The sequence below is a fragment of the Fukomys damarensis genome, unplaced genomic scaffold (genome assembly GCF_012274545.1).
Source record: "Fukomys damarensis isolate Sample0158 unplaced genomic scaffold, DMR_v1.0_HiC HiC_scaffold_27, whole genome shotgun sequence".
In the NCBI taxonomy this organism is placed as follows: Eukaryota; Metazoa; Chordata; class Mammalia; order Rodentia; family Bathyergidae; genus Fukomys; species Fukomys damarensis.
In genome coordinates, this window is record NW_022900939.1 from 43,313,739 (window position 1) to 43,333,138 (window position 19,400).

At 36.2% G+C, this 19,400-nt stretch overlaps 1 long non-coding RNA gene across 1 annotated transcript; it reads left to right on the forward strand.

Annotated features, from left to right (window-relative positions):
* The first annotated feature begins 14,435 nt into the window (after window positions 1-14,435).
* On the forward strand, window positions 14,436-19,172 carry LOC104857796. Its single transcript, XR_778976.1, has 4 exons — window positions 14,436-14,543; window positions 14,750-14,926; window positions 17,774-17,807; window positions 19,141-19,172. It is a non-coding gene; the product is annotated as an uncharacterized LOC104857796 (long non-coding RNA).
* Window positions 19,173-19,400: the final 228 nt, after the last annotated feature.

Below are 19,400 nucleotides of genomic sequence, written 5' to 3' on the forward strand. Positions count from 1 at the left end.
TGTGGTTTTTCTATAAAATGGAATATTACTCAGCCATAAAGAATGAGAAAATAGATTCATTCATAGGAAAATGGATACATATTGAAGATATACTCCTAAGTGAAATAAATAAGTCACACATGTGTAAATACCGAATAGTTTCCCTGGTGTAAATAATCTGCAACAAGGCATAAGATTCTAATAAGATTACTGACGTTTAGAAACGGGAAGAAAGGAGCTAAAGTTGTAGGAAAGGTGGGATGGGTAGGGGAAGAGTAAAAAGGGAAAAGAAAAAAATGTGAGAGAATGAAAAGATGAAAATAAAGTGTTTGTAGATGGGGAGGGGAGGAGCGGGTGAAGGGAGGGCAGAGGTAAGGGGAAAAAATGAGAATCAAGACTTGTCAGGTAGAGGTACAAGATCCCAACAATGAATGTGACTGTACTGTATCCCTAAAATGTACCAATAAACTCAATTAAAGCTGAAAAAAAAAGAAAGAATTATATATATATATATGTGTGTGTGTGTGTGTGCGTGTGTGTGTGTGTATGCCAATGTCTGAAAAAAAACTTTAACCACAGAGCCATAATAACAAATATGTAAATAAAAGAATATACCATGGCATAAACTGATAAAGTACATAAAGAAAAATTTTAAAGCTTCGAAATCTCAACTACAAGTATCTAGGCAACATAGAAAAATAATCCATCAAACCAAGATCTGATCATTTTAAGCTTTTAAAATAGAGCATTTAGTTCTTGAAGTCCAGCGGAAAATAATCCACAGACCGTTAGGAGAATAAGTAAAAATAACAAAAACCAAAATAACATAAAAGAAGCCCGGCATTTTATACCAAACCAAGTTACATCAATCCTATAAGTTAAATAGCAAGAGGCCATGTGTGTAATTTTAAACATAATAACAATGATACAGAAATATAGATTGTTTGACTTTTAGAGACAGGGACTCGCTATGTAGTTTAGGGTGGTCTTGAGCTCACTGTGCAGCCTGGGCTGGTCTGGATTTCACAGGGTTTCTCCTGCTTCCCCATTTTTATTTTAAGCAGAGGGAAAGTTTACATTAATTAGAGGTAAGAAAAAAAAAAACTCAGGTTCTCCACGTTGAGTTTGGGCCAATTAAAAGTGGGACACAGGAGACCAAATTAAAAAATACAGCCGGCAGCATTGGGTGGGTTTCTGTGAAGGGATACAATGGCCCCATTGTTGAGATTATGGAAACAAATGAACAAAATGCCCCAGAGTACTACTCAAGGACAGAACAGTCTTATATGAAAGAAAACAAATGATCTTAGAGGGGATAGTTTAAGCTAATGTGGAAAGTTTTGTTAATATTTGTTTGACATCTTGTGAATTTTAAAAATATATCAATGATATGCATTTATATGTACTTATGCATATATGCATTCTTTATATATTTAACTGTAAAGAAACATATGATTTTGAAACTAAAACTAGAGGTTCCATTTGACCCAGCTACTCCCCTTCGTGGTATCTTCCCAAAGGAATTGAAAGCATCATACACAGCAATATATGCACATCACTATTTATAGCAGCAGAGTTTGTAATAGCTAAATCTTGGAAACAGCCCAAAGGCCATCGACTTGAATGGATAAAGATGTGGGTTTTTTATGTAATGAAGTATTACTCAGCCAAAAAGAGAGATACACTTGAAGTATTTATAGCTGAATGAATACACCTCAAAGCCATACTCTTAAGTGAAATAAATTGAACACATGTGTGTAAATACTGCATTGTTTCTCTGGCATGTGGAATTGATAGCAAAATTGAGGACCAAAATATATACTAGATATTGTGAAATAAGAAGAAAATGTTCAAATGGGTAGGGGAATTAGGGAAGGGTTTGGGGTAAAGGAAAGAAGGGAAAAGTGAGAAAAGATGGAAAAAATGGAAACAAAGCTTTTGTAAATAAGAAAGGGTGGAGAGGTTGCAGGGAGGGAATGAGAAAAAGTATAAGAACCAAGACAGACCATGTACTGGTCTCACTACACTGACCAAGCTGGCATCAAACTTGCCATCTTCGTGATGGTATGCTTTGACTAAATTCAGTCATGGAAGACGGCACTAAACATATTTTTAAACTACACAATCAATCTCCTTGATGTGCTGATTCACTATAATTTTTATGATTAATGACATGATAAAAAGTACTCAGAGAGGTCTTTTAGTAGAATAAAGCCCTAGAAGTTTTATCCACAGGCGAAGGTTATAGATAAAGTATTTGCCTTTGTTGTGTTGTTTGCTTTTTTAAAATAGTCTCATTATTGATCCCAGGTTAGCCTCAAACATATGATTCTCCTGCCTCAGCCTCCCATGTAGTACCAATGCAGGATTACACCTCTAAGTTTGGCCTGGAGAATAGATTGTTTCTGGTTCCCTTATCTGTTTATATGCAAGAAAACACATTACTAACATGTTATGCACTGCTTTTTAAAAATATTAAAATTAAAATGATTTCTGAGCATAAATTTGTTATGAAAATTTAGATTTAGGAAACATAGTGAATGCTTAAATTTAGGAAATTGCTCTCTTATTTTGAGAGTTTTTTTTTAAATTCATAAAACATTCCTCTCTGGAGTTTTGGGGCATAAAATTCTATTTCCTATTTTATAAATATAATAATATTTATAACTCACATCAAAGCAAGCATATTTAAGGACAGAAGGCTTGGTTATCCCAGTTCGCATGTAGGACTATGCTCGAACCTTCTTTCTTTTTAAGTATAAAAAGGAAAAAAAATCTTTACCTCTCAAGCAGTCTTTATTATACTTGTTTTGGAATATCTTTATTCATTATTTTCTAGACAACAAATCAAAAGCTTAAAATTTCACCAATACTTTGCATGTATTCACTGCAAAGAGTAAAGAACGCAGGTTTATACTATTTCTGGAATCACTCTGGTGTTTTAATAGCAAATTTTATTGTCTAGAATCAACTTTACTTTATTGTATTTTTTTCTCATAGCTCCACAAGCAGAACATACAGAATTAATTTACTCAAATGATATATATGATAGTTATAAGCATTTATACAGATTCTACTCTAAACTCCTTTCTTCTTAGAGACAGGAAAGTTCGCCTAGGCAATATTAAGTAGGATTCTAATCAGGTAGCAGCACCTTAACAGAAAATGAAGTAAGAAATAGAAAAGGAGAAAAACAGACTTTCATAATCTAACAAAATGTTATTTGGGGTACTTTTCATTTTAACTTTTATGCACAAAAAAACCAAAATACATCTAAAACAAATATATTTTTAAAGATCAAATGTCACCATTCTCTACAAAATAATGCAGCTTCAAAAGTTATGCTTTTCTTAAATGATCCTTTAAATATAGCCAGGAGTCTGTTGCCTAGTTGAGTTGTTAATATGTTTGGAATCCGTAAATTTCCTAGCAAGCTGTCTTTGCTTTGAATCATTTTATTTGAGTAAGAAACCAAGCCTTCTACTCTCAAAAATCTTGATTTAAATTCTTATCCTGATGCCAGGAAAAAGGTACTTTGTTCTCCTCCCCATTTAAATTGTATCGAAAGAAAAAAAATTTCCTTTTAGACCAAAATTGTTGTGAGGAATCTGCTGCTGTTGCAGCATTTCAAAATCAGAAGGTGTGAATTTTAGAGTTTTTGACAAGGAAAGCTAGCTTTACATTGTAATTTGAGAATAAACTTAAATAAAATTTGGGGCCAGAAAGGTATTAGTCATTTTCCATGGTTGTGTCAAGATATCGAACACCAGCAGTTCAAAGGAGCAGAGGTTCCTTCTGGTGTGTGGTTTCAGGGGCTCAGCCCCTCACTTCAAGGCAGAAATGGCATAAAGAGGGCAAGACAGATAAAAGCTGGTTAAGCCATGGCAGCCAGGAAGCAGAGGGGCGTGGTGACTCACACCTGTCACCCCAGCACCGTGGGAAGCCAGAGCAGTGCAATTGCAAGTTCAAGCCAAGCCTAGGCAACTTAGTGATGTTGGGACCAGTCTCTAAATAAGTAAACACACAAACAGGTTGGGATGTGGATCAATGTAAAATCCCTGGTTTCGGTCCACAGCACCACTAAAGAGAAAGCAGCTGTGACCTTTCGGGTTACAGTGCCAGGGACTTGCCTCTGCTGGCCGGGCCCGAGTCTACTGCAGACTCACCTAGGAAGTCATCAGTGGGTTTGGCCGCTCAGGCGTGCAGGGCCTCAGGATCCAGTTGCCTTCCACAAACCCCACGGATGAATGCATGCGATTCGGGAGGTATCTAAATCTACAACTTATCCCAAGAGGACATTCACACACCACCTAGCAGAAAGAAACCCTTCTGCTCCCAAATTACTGAGAAAATTGTTATTTCCCGAAGGAAACATAAATCATTATACTAATAGTTTGAAACAATAGGTATAAACACCTACATAAAAAAATCATGCTCATGTTTGCCTAAATCCAATTAAAATCTCTAAAGTGTTTTCTCTCTTAGTTGCCAGTTTGTAGTTTCAAAAAACTAGTAATATAGTGTAGCTCTTTAATTATTTTATACAGTAAAAGTTAAATATATGTCAGTTGGTAATATATAACAGTGCCAAAAACTCATTTTTTTTTCTCTCATGGCCTGTATTCATTCACCCAAGAATATCCTGTAAATAAATCAGCACACAAATATGTAATTTATATAAACACTTCATATAAAGCTGCCATCCAATGAAGGAAAACCTAATGTAATGTTAAAAATTCTGTGATGAATCAATCATTGGTTCCAATAACAATGTATTTCTCTCACAGATATTTGTAGAATTATTCTAGTTGAAAGTAGGATGATATATGTTCAAAATATGAAGGATCTCTCTTTCTGATACACATATATAGATATATCTATATATCTGAATTATGTTATTAATTTATGTTATTTGTTCTGGAAGATGCAAATTCAGCTTAAGGGGAATATCACTTATGAGGTATGTTGCTGTTAGTAACCTGATACACTGAACTTTTATGTAAGAGAACATTTTATGAAAATAGGATTCAATGATGTGAAGAATTTTAGGAGAGCAATCACTACAATATAAAAGTACTCATTTTCTCTCTTTAAATGGTAATAGATTTTGTACTTGAGGGAAAATTAATCTATCATGGGGAAATATGGTTCTTAATGATGCACAAAGCGAATATGTTTTTAAAAGCTACCAAGGCGTGAGAGTATTTTATCTACATAGGTTCTAATTTATCATTGACAATTTTAAGCTTTTTATAGTCGATGAACATATACAATTAGAGTTGGTAAATTTTCTCTTTTAGAGTATCCTCTTGAGGAAAGCAAACTTCTGTAATTTTGTAATTAAAAAATCACAAATGATTACATTATCATGTCACACTGTAAATAAAAGTTGAATTTTAGTGAGTTGTTGAAAATTGTATTTTAATGTTTCACTTTGAAGAAAAAATCAGTAATTTAACAGATCTTCACAGCAAACATTATACACTTTTGGAGAATACCTATAAGGTACATGTTCTGCACTGAAATATCACATACCCTTTCTCAGCAATTTACTGTTTTGTTTGTGGTTAGCAATTACTGGTTTGCTGTAGTGTTACTTTCAGTTACAGCGAGGCATCTAAAGTGTATGCAATACTTGTATTTTATAAAAAAAATCAAGTAGAACTCATTCATACCCAGTGCTATTGAGAAATAAAGCAGATTCTATATTTACGAAAAAGAAATACCCAACAATAGTACCTGCTACCAAAAAGACCAATGAGGTGTGTGCTGCTGTAATCTCACTTAAAAATGCGCTTTGTATTTGTACATGTTCGCAGTATACACTACCACCTTCACTATTGGGAGGCGGCGCTGTACACAGCACGTTTTACGTAATCTTGGTTTTACGGCTGATGAAACGGAAGCTGCAACTAAGACATTGCGAAGTCTTGAGTGAGGGCTGGAACCCAGTGCTGTAGGGTCGATGAGGTTGTCCTCAGGACGCCCCATGTGGGAGTGTACCTCTCAGTGTGGTGGGGACAAACCTGTGGGCCTCAAGAAAGGTATGTAGGTCATTAAGGTGTCCCTCTCAAGAGGAATTAGTACAGATTTTGTAAGTTGTGTGGAAGGAGACATGGTCAGTTCTTCGAAGAAAGTAGTTGAACTTTCTGACCCCAGAATTGCCCTTTGACTTCCCATCTCTCCATGCGGTCACCCCATCTTGCTCATGCTCTTTCTGTCACTGTGAGATCATTTATCCCAAGCTCTCAGAGCCAGACCCTCTCCCTCCAGAATCATGAGTTCAATCCATCTCTTTTCTTTATGAAGTACTCGGCCTCAGATATTCTGTTACAGTAACAGAAAATAGACTTCCATCGTAGGATTCAAATGGAAGAGACTGAGATCTTGGTTATTATGCAGACTTCCTACAGATTTTAGCTTCTGAGATACTGCTAACCCTCTGAGTGAAAAATCTGTCTCTCTTCATAGAATGAGATTGCTCCAGCGGAACACTCCTTCTACCTTCTCTACAATTCGTTGACGAGTATTTCACTTACAAGTACTATCAGCCTTTGCCTTTTCACTTATTCTGTCTTTAAGAATTCCTGTGCTTCTTCCTTAACTCATGGTGACCCTGAAAACTTACTCCAGATACTGCAGACACTCTCTCCATATTCTTTCACCCAGGAAATGCAATGTCTTGGAGACCTTTCTTTAGCACTGACCCTGTGCTGTGGGTACAAGAAAAGGGCGAGGATATCTGTTATCATGGTGAGCATTTGTCACATGTGGGAAACATCCGAGAAGCATTTAGAGATCTCACCAAGAAGTGTGACTTCCGAAAAGACAAAAGTGGTGGCACCTGGCCCAACAGTAGCTTGACAACTTCGTAAAGATACAGAAGGGTTCTTTGCAGCACATTAAGTTAATTTTCACCACTTGAAAGGCTGGAACTTTGGAGCTATGTAACACTGAACCCATCCAAAGGGCAGGTTTCTGCAGTGAGCTTTATCATTATTTAAAATAATTTAAAATATTCACTGTAATGTTAGATGCCTACTTATTCCAAACTACCTCAGATGTTATCCCCACTTTCTTATATAATGTGCAAATATGTTCAATCACGTTGTAACCAATTAAGACAAGAAAACTTCAGTGGTAGATCAAGAAAGGTAATATCCCACACAGTAAGCTACCGGGTAGTTTGCTTTGTATTTCTAGCTGCAAATCAAAGTGACCTCTGGGAGAACAGACTCTTGCACTGGGGCTGAGCATCTACACAGTCAAATCAAAATTAACCAAAGTCATCTCAGGCCCAAGGATCATGGAGGCTCCCATAGACATCTGAGTTCTGTTTTCCTTGTCAGAAAGATTGAGTGAAATGCTATTGTAAGAAAAGAGAAATGGTTATAATAACTGGAAAATTTTTCAACCACAGAGTTGACTATATCTAGAAGCACATGTAAATATCATGGGTGTGTGCAGAGAGGAGAGAGTATTGCAGTAGTTGAAGTATTTGGAGCACCATGGTAGGGACAAAGGAGCAACCTTATATACTGTTGGTGGAAATGTAAATTGGTAATGTAATTATGTAGAACACTTCTTATGTGAAGTGAAGCAGTTATATGATTAAACATTTCTACTTCTTGGCATATATATCCAGAGACCATGAAGTCAGTGGCTCACAGAGTCATCGATGTACCCATGTGCATCACAGCAGAGTGCACTCACCATACCAAACACAAGGAAATGACCTACAGGACCTTCGAAGAAGAATGGACAAAGAAAACATGCCACGTGTGAGCACACACACTCCACACACAATGGTCAAATCTGGGAAAAGTTTCTGTTTGTGGCAATATTAATAAACATAGAGGATATTATGCTAAGTGAAATAAACAAGGATAGGAATGCAAATTTTCCATGTTCTTATTTATATGAGGAATCAAAACACGTAAAATTCATAAAACCATTGGATATATTGGATGCCAGGCAAGGTTTAGGGTTATGGAAAATGCGAAACATTGTTCAAAGTTGCGCTTTTAAATAACAAAAAAGATCTCGAGCTCTAATTTTCAGCACAGTGATTATATTTGACAATAGTTTATTACATACTTGAATTCTGTGAAGAATTGGGCCTAGTTGTTCTCACAAATACACATGAAAATGTAACCATGTGAGGTGACATATCAGTGTAATGTCTTGATTGTGGTGATCATTTCCCATCACATACATACACCGAAACATCACGCATACCTTAAATATTTTTGCAAGGTGTCCATAAATAGAACTGGGGTACTGTAATACAATTTGAAACTCATTAGGCTTGGTAATTATGTATTTTATTTAGCATTTATAGAATCTTTTACTGAACAAAACCAACAGATGGGCACTGTTAGTAATTTGATATTCATTCTACTTCTCATATCTTCATTGTTAAGGTTTTTGTCCTTCCTTACATGATGTAAAAGATATCCAGAGTATTAGCAGTGGATCTCCAGTTCTACCCACACTCTTGACATTTACATGTGCTTCTAGATATAGTCAGCTCTGTGGTTGACAGATTTTCCAGTTATTATATAAGAAATAAATTTTAAAATCTCCCTTTGAAAATTTCATGTTTATTTCCCAGTTTTCTACTAAACCAGTTGTTCAAACTAGAAAAATTGAGAGTATTTTTCCTTATTATCTTGTATTTGTGTGTGTGTATATATATATATTACTCTTCGTATTTCACAGGGACAGTTCTTACCATCTGTACTACAATCCTTGTGTATTTTCTTTCCAATTTTGATACTTCTCCACTCTATTCTTTTTATGTTACAAATAAAAAGCTGGGATTCTAAGTTAAGATGTTAAATTTGAGATGTTTTATTCTTAAAGTATGAGCTAGGTGAAAATTAACTCAGTGCCCTTTGACAGGGGCAGTAAAGGCAAGGTAAGAACAGAGGTGGTAAGGGGAGTGGGAGCACAGTTAAAATCTCCCAATGAACAACATCCCTGCAGCAGGTGTCTCAGCTGATAAATTCTCCTAACTATTCAAACACTCAATAATTCCACTCCGAAATACTCTTACTGAAGTTACTCTAGTATTTATTCTACAAAACCATTACTGGCTAAATATCATAAAATTCAAGTAACATACCATACCAAATGCACTGAAACAGTGCAATAAACACAAAAAAATTTTGGCTAATTTCAGGACTTATTTATGATAAAAAAGCATTTAATAGGAAAGAAACGAAAAAAATTTCACGAAATTGATAAAGGATATGTATATTAAACCTATATGCAATATTTTACTTTATGGCAAAAACTATGAGGGTTTCTTTTCCTTAAAATCAGAAGCAACTTGGGGCCAGTGATTTGGCTCAGTGGTTCCACCGTCTGCCTCCCAATCGCAAGGAACAGAGTTCAATACCGGTACCAAAAAAAAAAAAAAAAAAAAAAAAGTGAGGACTCTGTGAATATCGGGAATAAAAGAGTATAACAAAAGGTAAGTAACATGAGGCTCTATGCGAATCAAATTGATGTAAATTTAAGTTAATTCCCTAAAGAGAAAACTATGAAAACTCACTCAAGAATAAATGGTCTGCTAAAGGAATTTCAAGGGAAGAAGAGGAAAAATGTAGAAATACAATAAGAGAAAGAGATTGGAATCAAGGCTGAAGGAAAAGGAAGATTACCAAAGCTTCGGAAAACTGCTGGACAAGAGGGCAAGTGAAGAAAGAAGGACCAAAGCAAAAACAAGAATAAATCAGAACAACAACAACAAAAAGAACTACAATGTTCATGCTCACAAAAACCCACCAAAACAAATAATAATAATAAAAAACTGCAAAAGCAAAAAAGAGGGGAGAAAATATTTTTTCTGATTTCAAGTCTGTGGTTATCTTTTGGGGTCTGCAGCTTTGTGGCAGTGTCCGAATCAGGCTCTGCCCGGCAGACAAAGTAGGCAGACAGTTGAGATCTGCACTGCATCCTCACCAGCGAGCCTATAGCAGGATTAAGGCGGGGGCTGCTTCTAGTATTTTCAAGTCCATAGATGTTCAGACTCATTCTGGACTCTGACTGTGGGGTTGGGCCTGCATTGTTTAACTTATAACACTCAGTGTGTCTTTTGCTTTCTTGAATGTCTTTTCCTACACTTTCCAGGCTATACTGACGTCCTGAATGCAATCTAAACATTTAGCTTTTTAAAAAATTTCCTTCAATGCTGAGAAAAAATCAGTTAAGGGTCCCTCCGAGGTCACATTGTGCCAAATCCAGTCAGCACGATAGATGAGGACACACCGTGTTTTCATGCCCCGTGTCCCATTGGATGACACTCAGAAGCACCCAGGAACGAGGACTTCCAGAGTAGCTTAAGAAAGTGGCAAGAATGATGGATTATGTGTGTTTGAAACAAGGGGAGTGGTATAAGGGGATCAGTGACAGTGTATCTTCTACTGTTATTTTTTTTAATTTAAGTATTGACTTCATAGTTTGATTCCCTCTTGTGTATTAGTTGCTCAGTTTGGATTAAAATTGCTCACTTTTTTGCATGTCATGATATTTTCCTTGATTAGTTAAAAAAAAGAAAGCAGATTTCAGGGTCAGAAGTGTTTTGTTTCTATTATAAATGATTCTTGGTGGAAACAACACTTTTCCCCTTACATTTCCAACACACACACACAAATCTACACATGTAGTTTCCTTTATTTAATGATTCTGTCATGTTTATACTAAATTATTCTTCATGACATGATGAAACAGATGTTTTCTATCTCTCACAGGGGCACTGTGTAAGGCAGATCTAATTCAGAATTCCAGTTCTTTAAAGCTGAATCATTAAATTATCTATTAGCGAGTGGTGTGGGGTAGTAACTATATTACACCAGAGTATTCATCTTGGTAAGTACAGGGTCTCAGGGAATTAAAAAAATGAAAGGGTGTGACTTAGTTTTATTTTGTTTTGTTGATTGAAAACCATTCACTCTAGGTTTTAGTACTCCAGACTCTGAATAAGTATGTGACATTCTTTATTCATGTTTTAATACATAACTAGTATGAAGAACTCTACATTTTTCTGTTTCCTGCAGCCTGATTTCCATGGTCAACTTTCAAGAATTAAGAATAAGTTTTGGATGATAAAACAGTAAGCACAATTTAAAAAAAAAAACGATAGAAGTTGACTAAAAATTCAAAACTCTCAAGGTATGGCATTGTTGTCAACAAAAGTATAATTAGTGTCTCCCGCATTTTCCATAACTAGAGAATAACTATTTAGAATCATCATTTAGTCTACTTAGTGGCCTTGGAATGTTCATGGAGACATCTTTTATGGCTACTCGTTGTCATGGACTGATGTAGCCTCCTTTGACAACAGACTGATTGCATTTGATCCTCAGTCAGGTCCATCTGGAGTGTTTGCCTTATCAGAGTCTCTGAATTTCCAAAGTGGGCTTGCTTCATACCCTGAGCCAACCTAGAGGCCAACTGTGCTCTGTGTCCCTAAACATACCCGGCTACTGATCCTTCTCACCTCCCCGACACTCAGGGAGATAGGGCTCCACCTGGACTCACTTTTTTGACATGCATTTGAAAATAAGTTCACGTTCTAAACAGTTTCTTATAGTAAAACTACATCTATGATTCTTAACATTTTTTCCCAAACCGATACCTTTCAAAACTCATTTGTCAGTTCTTCCAAGCATTATAAGGCACATCTTTTTCCAGGAACAGGTTTTAATATATATTCTCCTTTACCTTATCATGGTTCCAGCAGAATAAAGACTTTTTTGACTTGATTTTGATTGATTGACTTGAATAAAAACTAAATCCCACCAAAGTTAATTATGGGATCTCATTGGCTAATTTAGCAATTTCAATTTAAAAGAAGAAAAAAATGTTGGGGTATTCTGCAAATGATCGAAGTCTCTTTGGTGACTAGGCTCACACAGCTATTTCTGTTCTTGAATTCATAATCCCAGCTGGGAGGTCACTGTTTGTCAGTGAAATCCACATGGAAAGTACAACGCAAGTGCTGCATTCACTCACTGGAAACCCAGGGTATTGGGGGAATTCGTCCTAAATTCCAGGGGCGAATTGTTGGATAATCAAAGCATAAACTCTATCACTACAATTCCATTGCTGTGGCCTCTCATCTTTTTAATCAAAAACAGAATATATGTTTTCATGAAGTCATGCTAAATTTTCATGAAGACATGCAACATTTTCCAAGGTATTGGAATATGTATTTTGAAATATAAATCTCGATACTGTGACCCTGATGTTCTTTATGCATAAAGAGCAACTGTCATGAAGTAGCATCAAGTATAGTAATAAAAAACACATCGATATATACATTTATCATGCATTTAGGTGTAATTGGCACAATTCTCCCATTAGACTATGGGTTGAGCACTTCCAAATATATATTGCATATTGTTAGTATTTTGACAAAATTTTAGTTAAATCATCTTTCTATGTAATGTAACTAGAAAGCAAAGCTGAGTTGACACTGTCAATGTAATTCTAGTGCCAAAATTAGTTTAAAAAAATACAATGAACACTTTAAAGGAATTTAAGTGCTTGTAAAAGAAAATCATCTCATAGTTTCAAAATATTTTATTGACATACATATTGTAATATTAAGCATCCTTTTCCTTCCAATTTCAGATGCAGAAAGAATATATTTTACTCTAACAGTAGCAAAAATTCCAAGACTCATTAATGATTTAAAGGATATAGTAGAATTTGGCTTAGCTGTGAGAGCCAACAAGATGTTATCTGACCTCCAGAGCAGATCTGAAGGCAGCCCGCTGAAAGATAAAGCTAGCAAAACAAACTTTCTAGGTCAATGTTTCTAATACATAAATATTTTTCTCCATGTTCCAATTATAGCGATTATTTTCCTATTTTTTTAAAAAGGGTAAACAAATGCCACCATCACGAAGTACTAACTTGCTCTACCTCTTTGGGAAGAGGAAAAAGTTAATTTAGGAAGCAAAACCACTCTCCCTGTTTGAGAGGGAGAGGACCAGTTCAGTTCCTTTATAACATGTTAACTCTAGAGTTGAACCACATTTCTGGGAATTTCTCTTCTCTTACTTTTCTAGGATGGGCAAGAAACAAGAGAGATTCTTGGATGCTTTGTGGCGTGAGAGGAAGAGTAGTAGCTGTTGTTTAACTCGCGCATGTTTTGTGACCTGGAGATTTGTCTCGCTGGCTTGAAGGAGTGGTGGAACCTGCACCTGCTGTACCCTTCCCTAGGCCTTCTTCCTTCTTCTCTGAATCCTGGCTGAGAAGTGAGTGCTTAATTCTGTCACCAGGACCCTGGCTACTGGTTAGCAAGCTCATAAACAGCAAAAACTTGGCATACGTTTTTGACCCTTCTTTATGTGGTTCAAGCCCATGCAATGCCACCCATTCTGCCCTCTGTCCCATTTTACATTCATTTTTCCTTGTTGACTGCTTGCCCTGTGGATTCAACACCCAAAACCCAACACAAACACAATTCTGAAGACTGTCTCAGAAATGATTTAATTAGACAAGTCCTCATAATTTCTTCCTCCCTTCTTTCCCTCTCTTTTTCCTCCCTAGCTCCCTTCCTCCCTCTTTCCTTCTTTCCTTTCCTTTCCTTTTCTTTGTGTGTGTGTGTGTGTGTGTGTGTGTGTGTGTGTGTGTGTGTACTCATTCTGTAGTCTACTTTGGCCTTGAACTCGCTATGTACCACAGGCTGGTCTCGAACCTGTGATCCTCCTATTTCAGTCTCCCCAGTCCTGGGATTGCAAGGACATAGTTGACACAGTTGGTTTAAATTCTTGACTTGGACTTCACCCATAGTTTATTTCATTTCCCCCAAAATATCAATCTCTACTGTCAGTTCAGCCAATCCTGTGTTTTATTTCCAATGAAATAAAACATAATCATAAATATAATCCAATAATCAAATGTTAAAGACAGGCGAACAATGAAATTAAAGCACCTTTGAAATGGTCCTCAATTGCATAAAATGTTCAGTTATTAATTTAATGGGGAGAAATGAACCTCCCCAAATTTAATCACTTTGCAAATCAGACCCACTAGACTGAAGGGATTCAGAGGAAAAAAAAAATAATCAAAGTATTTTGATCTTCTGAGTAAAAATTTCAAAGAAGCTAAAATCTTTAAAAATTCCATTCAATCTCAAACTCATAAAGATTCTCTTGCAAAATGAAACAGAAATTTCTTTAGTGTTGCTCACTGGGGTTGCATGAATATATCTTGGACCCAGGAAAATGAATTAATTTATTTCCTTGTGTATGATGTGGCTCATTTTATATAATTACTGTAGATTATGAGGATGTACAATAGCTTCCCAAAACACTTCTCACCTTTTGCTTTTAGAAAGCAAATAGTCCTTAGTCTTTGTGACGTTGTTCTAACCTTGTTTATTCTCCTACCATATAACCGTAGCCATCGCCTGTGATGAACACAGAGATCCTGCAGTATCTGAGGACAGAAGGATCAATGAAAACTCAGTTTCGTTCTTGATATAATGCCACGATCAGTTTAGTCATTGTCTATTCTCCACATACTGAAAAAGTGATTGCACCGGGGTAAAGTATCCAAGTAAAATGAATTTGGATGTGTTCCTTAATCACATCTGGGGAAAGTCCTTCTGCGTAGAGTGTCATCTTTTCCAGAGAATGGAATTTGAAACATCGTTCCAGTGTTTGAAAGCAAGTGTATTTTTTCAAGATGGCATTGCCAGTTAACAAATCTTACACTGCTAATTCTTTCTTTCCTATCTTTTCCTAAACAGTCCATTCAGGAAGAAGAAAAAAAGTAAGAGAACAGTTTCTATCTCCCATCTGATGTTTGTCAACTGATTACCAAGTCCTGTCCTAGGGATGTACTTTACTAGACCTTGAAAGGAGCCACACCGGGCAAAGGCTGGTTAAAGTGAGAGGCAGGAACGTGGGCATAGACAGAGGCATTGGTAAGTTGCTCCCAGTGATAACATTTGAATCCCATGCACAGAATTTTGCTACCTTGCTACCATATGAGACATTAAGAAGATTTCACACACTTACGTATGTGTATCTGTGTGCTTATATGTGTTTCTCAACAGCGGAACTATATCTGCAAAATTTAATTACAGAATACTAGCACATCTTATGAAATATATATTTTTATTTTGCAATCAAAGATTAGAGTGATTGATTTTATATTTCATCAAATAAAATTATTTAAAATCGAATAAAATTTTAGCTGAAGAATTTGCACATGCCTATATGTCTTACCCATACAGAAATCCAGGGAAGAAATTGTTATTATTGATTCATTTATGAACATGCAATAAACAAAGCCCTGATGGAAACATGTATGTTTTCCAAGGTCACACAGTCGGGCAGCACTGGAATCAGGTGTCATTGTGTGCAGTCTGCCTACGGAATGTTGCCCTGAAACCAATATTGTACTTTGTCTCATAAGTGAAAATACTTCCTTGGGAAAAGATAAAATACATAAATCAGCTAGGACATGTGCAGTCTAACAACACATGACTATTGTACACATGAAAACTCTTAAGTTATGACATCTCTTGACATAAGCTACCATACTTTCTGACAAATTACTGGTATATGTTTTATGGCTGCTTTGATTAAGGAAAACATCAATTTTATCGACATTTTCAAAGCAGCATTGGTTTAAGAACTTATTTCAAATTGTTAGGCCAGAAATCAATGACGTATTAAGACTCCTAATGTAAGCAGTGTTATGAGCTCTTAAAAATGACTGTCACTATTGTTAGTAGAGAAATTATGCAAGCTTGGCTATGTACATCTGTTGATTTGTTAGATAGCTAATTAAAATGCATTAAACCCATTATCTCATTTAAAGACACATTTTGTGATTTTATAGAATGTCATTCACCCAGTTTATATCGTATTTATTTTGATCTGCCACACACAAACAAATCATTGAAAGCACAGATATTTTCATATAGCTCTAAAGAATGTGTGCTTTTCTTTTAAATGTGAAGTTCAACGAAATGTCATCTATTTTACTGACTTTATAGTGGATCCCCCAAAAACATGCCTGTTACACTAATTTGTCTTCACTGAGATCTAAATTTTCATGCATGTATGAGCAAGATGTTCAGTCTGACAAAAGTTCTCGTAATATTATGATCTAACAAAGAGTTTTCATATGTAAAGAAGTTTTACTTTCTTGATTCATATTAAATTTTGACCACAAACAACCTCTTTAGGGTAGGAATACCAGTTTGAAGTCCAGGTAAACGCGATCAACACCTCAGCTAGTCAAGTGTAAGACTGGACCCCAGCTCACATCCTCTGACATTGCTCTGATGCTCTATTTTTCTTATAGAAACCATGGAAGCAATAACAAAAATAAACTTGTTTTTGCTCACCAATCCTATTTAAACTTAAGATACCTGAAAATTTTATACCTAAAACTTTTTCTCTAAAAAGAACTCTATTAATACTAGAAAAAGAAATTATGTACTTCATTGTTTTAAGCTAAGGGCCGGAGGAAATATTTTTAAGAGATTTAGAATTACTTAGTTTGGATCATCACCATAGTGACTCAAGAGATCTACTCATTTTAGAAATCTACATGCTGTGCATTGGATGTTGTTTATTCATCTAGTGGCTCACATGCTCAGCACAAGGTGTAGTGGGGTTGAAGTGGTTTAACTTTTAATAGGAGAGCTCTAGAAGCAGGTACATAGGTCATGATAGCCCTGCTTTTAAGAATAAATTAATGCTTTCTGGTGGGATTAGATTTGTTCCTGTGAGAGCAGGTTCCTATAAAGAATGAGCCAATATTTCATTGTGGTATGATTCTTTTAATTCATTTGAAAAGATACCCAACAGTGGGATAGATGGGTCAAATGGGACCTCTAATCCTAGTTGTTTGAGGTATCTCTGTATTGATTTCCACAGTGATTGCACAGTCTGCACTCCCACCAACAACGGAGAAGGGTTCCTTTCTCCCCACAGCCCTGCCAGCATTTGTTATTGGTTGATTTCTTGATAGTAGCCATTCTTTCTGGGGTTGGGTGGAATCTCATTGTTGATTTCATCTGCATCTCCCAGCCATAAAGAATGAGAAACTAGGGCCATGCGTGGTGGTGCATTCCAGTAACCCCAGCACTGGGGAGGCTGAGGCAGGAGGATCGCTGCCAGTTTGATACTAGCCTGGGCTACATAATGAGTTCCAGGTCAGTCTGAACTACACAGTGAGACCCTGTCTCAAAAAACCAAAACCAAAAAACAAACAAACAGAAAGAATGAGAAACTAGTATGAGAAACTAGTCATTTTTATAGGCAAATGAATGCACCTTGAGGCCGTACTCTTAAGTGTAATAAATAGGACACACACGTGTAAATACTGAGTAGTTTCTGTGGTGTGAAAAACTAAAGGGGTAAATAAGGTTCAAATAGTATAATTGATAATGTGATATAGGAAGAAAAGGGCTAAGGGAGTAGAGGAAGTGGGAAGGGTGGGGGAAAGGAAAGAAGGGAAAAGAAAACTATGAGAAAAGGAAAAAATGGAAACAAAGTCTTTGTAAATAGGGGGGTGAAGGAGGCAAAGGGAGTCCGGGGGAATGGGGAAGAAATAAGAACCAAGACCTGTCATGTAAAGGTACAAGATCCCAATGATGAATTTAACTGTACTGTGTACCTAAAAAGTACCAATAAACTCATTGAGAGTAAAAAAAAAAAAAAAAAAAAAAAGAGTGGGCCCAGTCCCCACGCACTCCTTGTTTTCCTTTTGGCTTGTGCTGACTGACTCATGTTTCTGCCATGTTTTCCCACAGCCCTGTTGTGGGACAGTCAGAGGACCCTCAACAGGTATGCAATTAACGGGGCCATGTGATCCTGGGCATTAAGCTTAAAAACAATGTGCTCTTTTCTTTGTAATGTACACAAACCTGGGGTATTTATAGTAAAAACACATAGATAGACTAAGAACTTATATCATAGATGGCAAAGACTAGTCAGATTTTGGAAATATTAAAGACACCTAAAGATAAAACAAAATTAATGCAAAGTTTGAAATAGCCTTCCACTTTCCCTACACTAACCCACTGTTTCAAAAGGATAGCTTTTTAAATTGCAATTAAAATGCATTATTTTGTTGCAGAAATATTATCTATATGTAGCACAACTGAAAACTTAATTAGCTTAATCATTCTCACTTAGAAAGGAACAACATCTTAATATCAATTTCAGCATCAATTTTACACAGAAAAAATCTACATTGTGCTTAGAAATAATATTGAAGGGCTAGGGATTTATCTCAGTGTTTCCGCTGTCTGCCTTGCAAGTGCAAGGACCTGAGTATCCCTGGTACCAAAAAAAAAAAGAAACTAGCAAATTTGGTGTCTTTCATTCTATATGTTTTACTTTCACAAACATGAGCAGTTTTAAGTTGGAGAAGTGATGGCTTCTTCCCTCACACTCCCATCCTTTATCCTTGCTTTCCTCTATTTTTTCATTCCTTCTCTCTACCCTCCTCCCTCATTTATCCGTCACCTTCTTTCTTATGGAAGTAAATAATATAAGTAATGTGCATGTTTTATCCAGATATTTTCCTTAATCCTAATTCTCAGGAAAAGGGATTTATTCCTATCTGCTCAGATATTCGATGCCATACAGAGTTTTGGGCAGTGTGTTTTGCCTGTTAAAATAATTCTAATTGGACTGGGGATTTAGCTCAGTGGTTCTGCCACCTGCCTTGCAATAGGGCAGTCCCAAGTTTGATCCCCAGTACCAAAAATAAAAGAAAAGAATACAATAGAAAAGAAAAGAGTCCTAATCTTCATAACTGAACCAAAATGCCTCAGATGGGAGATTTTAGGAGAGAAAAGCACATTCATGCACCTCTCCACAGACACAGCTTCCTACAGAGAATTGCCAGGAAGAGAAAAAACAGAGCTACATTTATAGTTACGTCTTTCCAAAACAGTGACACCAAGTGAAAACGAATGCTTGCAGCAAGGTAGCCTGTAGTATCTTTAGTCCTGAAGAACAATGCTACGCTAAACACTTGTTTTTAAATGTTATTAGTGTGTGTTTGCAATACATGATAAATATATTTGTCATGGGATATTGGTACATAAATGTATTCACATGCTGATTCTTTTTATTTCTCCTTTCTCTCTTCTCAAATTTGTTTATACAGAGACATACAAGAAATTATTCGTAAGCCCGTTACTAGTGGCTCGTCTTCATGATGAGACATTTGGAAGAATAGATGGGAAGATTGCTCTTAATGGATATGATGAAGAATCTTGTGAATAAACTTTGAAGACTAATAAATAAATGAGGTAGTTCTTTGTATTCTGTGAGAATGCTCAGCACAGTAATAGAAGCGATTTTCAGTAACCAAGAAGACAAGTCAATCCTTTCTTTCTTTGTTGGCTGAGAACACGATCCCAGCAC